This window comes from Manacus vitellinus, unplaced genomic scaffold, assembly GCF_001715985.3.
Source record: "Manacus vitellinus isolate BGI_N305 unplaced genomic scaffold, ASM171598v3 scaffold_3_pilon, whole genome shotgun sequence".
NCBI lineage: Eukaryota > Metazoa > Chordata > Aves > Passeriformes > Pipridae > Manacus > Manacus vitellinus.
In genome coordinates, this window is record NW_021940535.1 from 45278396 (window position 1) to 45284395 (window position 6000).

Here is a 6000-nt window from a genome sequence, read left to right on the forward strand (position 1 = left end):
TATTTTGCTTCTTTAACCACCTTCCTTATGCTAGAAAAACCACGATATCCTGCCATTTTGCTGAATACTTTGTTATAATGGCAAGAGATGTAAAAATACAATAGGTTTTTCAAATTAACTTTGTGTTTTTGAAAATGTTTCATAAAGCCCTCCCACCTCACCCACTGGGAACAAACTGCTAACTTAAAACTTTATACCTACAGAGTGTATGTGGGAATTTATCTCCCATGGCATTTGCCACCCACAAGTCAGACTTCTGGTGTAAGCTGGGGGTAAGTACCTATTGCTATCACACCTCCTTTTTGGAGGGAAAGAGCTGAGATGAATTATCTGTTAGCACAAACAAGTGCCTTGCTGGCATGTGCTATCAGCCCAAGCAAGATCTCAGCTGCCCAGTGCCAGACCAGAGGTGCCAGGGATGGCCTAAGGCACAGAGCAAAGGCACAGGCAGCAAGGCAGGCTGTTTCCCTGATTGCTCCATTGATTACAGCAATCATTTAAAGGAGGGATCAAAGCGAGCTGTGGGCATGGCAGCGAGAGAGGTGGTGGGACTGCTAGTCACACTCAGCTGCTGCTCCTCTTGCTGCTGGCTGAATGTTTAGGAGTTTATCCTGTTTAGGGAATTACAGAGCAAGAACTTGGCAGAGTAGACAGCATGAAACAAAATTGGTCCATAAGTTTACAGGGCAAGGTTTAATGAACTCTCAGAGTCCACGGAGGGTACCAGTGCCTTAGGTGTTAAACATGTGTATTTATTGCTCCACCAGTTCTCTGTCAGAGTTTATGCACGTTTTGGCCAACCAAAACAAGTTTTTTGAGGATTTTTTGTCATTGTAATTCAGCAGAAGGCTTATATTAGGAGATTGATCAGGTACCAAAGGCAGTATTGAAAACATTATTGTATCTGAAGAAATCTCATAAAGTGTTTGATGCTTTTCACCTACACATTGCTTTTACAGGCACAGTTTGGACTATCCAAATATATCTATCATTTCCTTTCTGAAAATAAAAATAAATTTTTGACTGGATTGAAAAAGATGTTTTGGTTGACTTCAGACTCATTTCATTTGGGAATCTTTTTGCTGCTTAGCTAAAAGAATCAAAAACTGCTCAGTTACTTTGAAAAAACACATTACTTTAATGCAATGCAGCTTTTCAGGGGTAGAAATTACTTGATGGATTTGCCAACTATGTTGGCCAACCATAACTACAACAAGTAGTTTTGTGTGGCAAAGTATTTCTCAAAGAAATATTACCTGAAAAGACAGCAAAGACTTCAAGCTGTCCTTGAAGGAAATCCTAAACGAGTAATGATAAACACCTTAGAGCCGCTTTCACCCAGGGGTTTGTGCCAAATGACAATTAAACTAATGACAACTAAAAAAAGCCCTGAAAAACCTAAGTCAGGTACTGTTTTGTACTTTGTATCACCACCATGCCTAGGTAGAGGGTATGTGCAGGCTGGTTTACCTGTTTGGTTCCTGCAGTAAAGTGCTCAATTCAAGCCCATGGCGGCCAAAAAGAACCATTGCAGGTGTTGGAGTTGCCACCTCCCAAATCAGCTTTGGGGTTGGATCAGCCATCTCCCAGCTGATTCCAGATGTCCACCTGAGCACACCAGGCTTTCCTGGTGGAGAGATATCACCTCACTCCATTATAAACACATACAGATAATATTTATATGAATGAGGTTCTTCCCCTGTCAATCAAGACGGTTTTAGCCAAGCGATTTTTACCTGGAGCCCAGACAACAGGTACAAGGCAGGGGGAGAGCCATTACCCATTTCTAGAGAGTAAGGAGTCAATTATGCTGGGAGTTTGCAGAACACATTCCTCTTGAGGGAATTTGAATTTTTTACATGATCTGTTCTCCCTGGGGAGAGGATTGCCCTCAGGAAAGCCCCGTCCCACCAGACAGGGGGAGCTGGCATGGAGGCAGTGCTGCCCCTGGCCATCTGCTGGTGGGTTAAGGCTCTGCATTTTGGCATCCCGGTATCTCAGTCCAGCTGCAGGCACTCCCTGTGCTCTCTGGCAGGTATTGCTGACCATTTTGGTGGGGAGGACTGGCACTGCCACTGTGACTCAGCATTGGTGAGCAGGGACTGAGCAAGGAACTTCAAGTCTGACCCTTGCCTGGGTTTGCAGCACAGCCCCGAGCTGTGTCTGCTCCAGACTGGTGTCAGCTTGGTGCAGTAAGGATCAACCTCCCTCTATCCAACTGCCAAGTAAACCTGTATTTTAGTGACTCTGAGGTAAGAGTTGTGTTCCTGATCCATGAGCAACAAAAGTGCAGGAGACTCTGATTAAACAATTTACCTCATTAGCTAAAACATTTTACTATCTTTAAATACTTTAAAAAACAAGCTTACAGTTTTCTTTTTTTAAGTGCTACACGTTTTTCATTCCCTCTCCACCCACATCAACTCCCTTGCTCCTGTGTTGGTCTGGGCCATGGAGTCATCTTAGCACTTCATCCCACCAGCCCCTGGTCCCATCACCACCACCTGGTCTCACCAGCAGCAGTGGAGGTGCAGCAGAAGGCAAGCACCCATCTAAAGCTCCCAACCCATGGACACAGAGGGCAAGGACAACCTGGACTCAATGGCTTTCCATGAGGTCCTTTAGGCAGAGCCATCCATTGCTGAGTTTAAAATTACAGCCAATGTATTAATAGCAGTCATCAATATTTCTTTTGGAGGTGGTTGTATGTTGGTGCTAGCCAGCTGCTTGCATCTGCTGTTGCATAGACATATGGGGATATTCTATTCCCCAGGAAGTTTCACATTTGGGTGTTGGATGTGCACAGTCCCACCCAGAGTAGCACACAAGCTAGAGAACAACTCACACCACAAACTGATATAGTGTAAATCCAGCCCTGAATTGCAAGGGCACTTCAGAAGCAAGCTAATCTATGCTGAATTCAAATGACATAAAAATGAGAGATGTATTTATTAAAAACTAAAAAGCTAATGTGCCTTTAAAACGGCCAAACTATGTTTGCATTATTGCCTCTAAGTGTGCTGGAGGAAAACTTAGTGGAAGGGGACCAGGTGAGCCAGGGGAAGGGAGACTCTTTTCTTTCCATCAGCACATCTAAAAGTCATGTTACATTCATAGATGTTTTAAGATATTTTGCTGATTGCTTTTTCAAAGCAAAAGACCACCACTGCCCTGAACGACCAATTATATTCCCTTATAATGTCCTACAGGCACATGAATTATGAACCAACAGAGTTTTGCTTAACTCCTCAGACAAAACGAACAGACACAATTTTACTTTTTTCCCATCTGCATATCTTGGCGTGCCCTCTGCTGGCATTTATTGCTAACGACACATCCCCGTGTGCCTAAACATTCCTCCCTGGGAAAGACCTGGGACCTGCAGCTCTACTCACCCAGGAAGAGCTTCTGGTAAACACACGTGATACGAATTTTTTTTTTTTTTTTTTTTTTTGAAGGAAGAAAAATAAGGCAGGTGCATTAGGAACAGGGCAGAACTTGGGTAGAGCTGTCAGATGAGGGCACACATCACGTGAACATTGAAATTGGTCTCCCCAGCCCTAAGCCAGGGGCTCCAGGAAGGGTGGATGGGGTGGCTGGAAGTGGTGATCCCAAATATGCCCACCTAATGGTTTGTCAACAAGTCTTTGACATGGGTAGGAGAGATGGTTTGGTGGCCACCAGGCACTGACAAACACCACATTCCAGCACAAATACAGCATGTACCTGTTGCCCTTAAACAGCCAGAACATTTCTTTCATTCTTGCTCCAGGTTTTTACAGAGATTGGAGCTGATTTACCGTTTGAAAATCAGTTAAATGGAAAAAAAATGGAACATAAACACCAAAAATTAAGAATTCAGTCTGGCAGATCATTTGTTAAATTACAGAGCTCAAGGGTCAGTGTCAGAAATGTCCTCATTTAACATCTTTTAAGTGTGTGCTGACTCCTGAAGAATCGCATTTTTAAAACAATAGGATCTTTACATTGAAAGGACCAGGGAGCATACAGGCAGGAAACTCAATCTTTTCCCTGCAGAGCCATTCCTAGTGAAGAAGAAAAGACTTGTTTTCTTCACAAATAGGAAAAAGAATCTGTCTCTGCTCTCAGATGCCCCATGCAAAGCTGATGTTGGCTAACGGAGGTACATCAGTACAAAATCAGCGTCATAGAGAAGAGATGGGCTCTATTACATGGGAAAATGGCCCAGCCCTGGAGCAGGGTTCTTGGCATGCAGCACATTTGCAGTGTAAAGCCCTTGGACAAGGGTTATTCTCAACACATCCGCAAGAGCCAATCACTCAGTGAGCTCATAACACTGTCCCAGTGCCTGCAGTGAGCTCTGATGGCCGGAACTCACTTACAAGTCTGGCAATTCACAGGTATCTTGTAGACCTAAAATCAGTGGACAAGCCCCATCACTTTAGGTTGCCCCTGCCCAGATAGTCAGATCCCCTGGGGCAAGGAGCTTGCTTGTTTGCTTCCTTCCTTCCAGCATTCGGGTGCTAAAAACTGCACACTCCCATTCATCTTCTAACTGCCCCTCCACAGGTCCCCAGAGGAGGCACTAGAGTTGCCTCTAACCACAGAGAGGGAAACTACCTACCACCCGCAGAAAAATCATAATACCCATTTTTTTCTGTAAATTACCCACCTTATGGCAGTTTCTTCAAGTCAAAGCTTGCACAGTTGATGGAACTACAGGACTGAAAATCTATGCCTTGATAGGGCTCCACTGAGCTCAGCTGGATTTACACAAATGACTTGCAGGATCAAGGTCTCCATCTGCATTTTGACATTGTTTATTTCCAGCAAAAGCTCTGTAACTTTTTGGCAAGACTGGTGGTGTTTAGAGGTCGTTTGTTCTGTTGCAGCTGGAGAAGAGGAGATAACTTTAAATACTTGTAATCAGCATATTAACAAAGTGGATCAGAAGTTAGATACCATTTCTCCTATGATTTTATACTTGTAAATTTCAGGAAAACAGGTTAGAGGAAAAAATCAAAAGGATATTAACTAAAGATCACAATCAAATTAAGCTGCATTAAAATAGCTCTACATCTTATCAAGTATAACACAAGGCTGTGTTGCAAGGTGGAGTGGACCTCCAGATAAATTAATCTATGGCCTTCAGTATGGGAAAACAAATATAAAGGCTATTGACAGAGCAGCTTGGTTGTGGCATCACAGAAGCAGCTTAGGAAAAAGCCTAACGGGGACTTGTTCATGTGTTTGGCTTTACCTTTCTCTGTCCCCTCAAGTCACTTTTGAGACAGTGGAAAAAAAAAACAAACCTTTTTCAGCAAGGGGGAGAAAGACAGTGGAAGGAGACATCCCAGTGGCTGTGGCTTTTAGTGGGAGAGCAGAAATAAGTTATATTTCAAAGACAGTTAGGTGGTTCAAGGTAAAAACCCAAACGAGCAGATGAGACTCTTGCAAACACTTGATTGCTGGAGGCTTGTTGAGGCCAACAGCACGGCATGGAGGGATGGGGCTTGGAAGAAACAGAGTACGTTTGGACACCAAAGAGCCCAACAAATAGGGCACTTAGGTACCTTTAACACTAAACAGTGTTCCTGGAGCACTCCGGGCAATGTGCAGCCGTGCTGCAAACACAGTATCTTGTTGGGGGAGAGCTTATTCACAGAGAGATTACTAGAACAAATGCTTCACCTTTGGGCAAAGTCTCTTGTATTCAGTAATAGAAACTGTGGCCTCTTTGGTAAGGCAGAAATTATTCCAATCTTTCTCAAACTTCAGCTGTAAGACAAATCTAGGAGTTCAGGGAAGTGTGTCTTTTTTTAAAACTCACATGAACCTGATTTCTCAACCTGTGACAACACCAGTCAGGATCTGCCTGAACTGAGACTCGCGCCCACAGCCTCAGCGGAGTCCTCCTCAAATACATGGTGTTCCTGCTCACTGCTCTGGATCACATCAGCTCCTCCAAAAGAAAAGTAGGGCAAAAACATGATGTCACCCTCCCTGTCCCACAGCCTG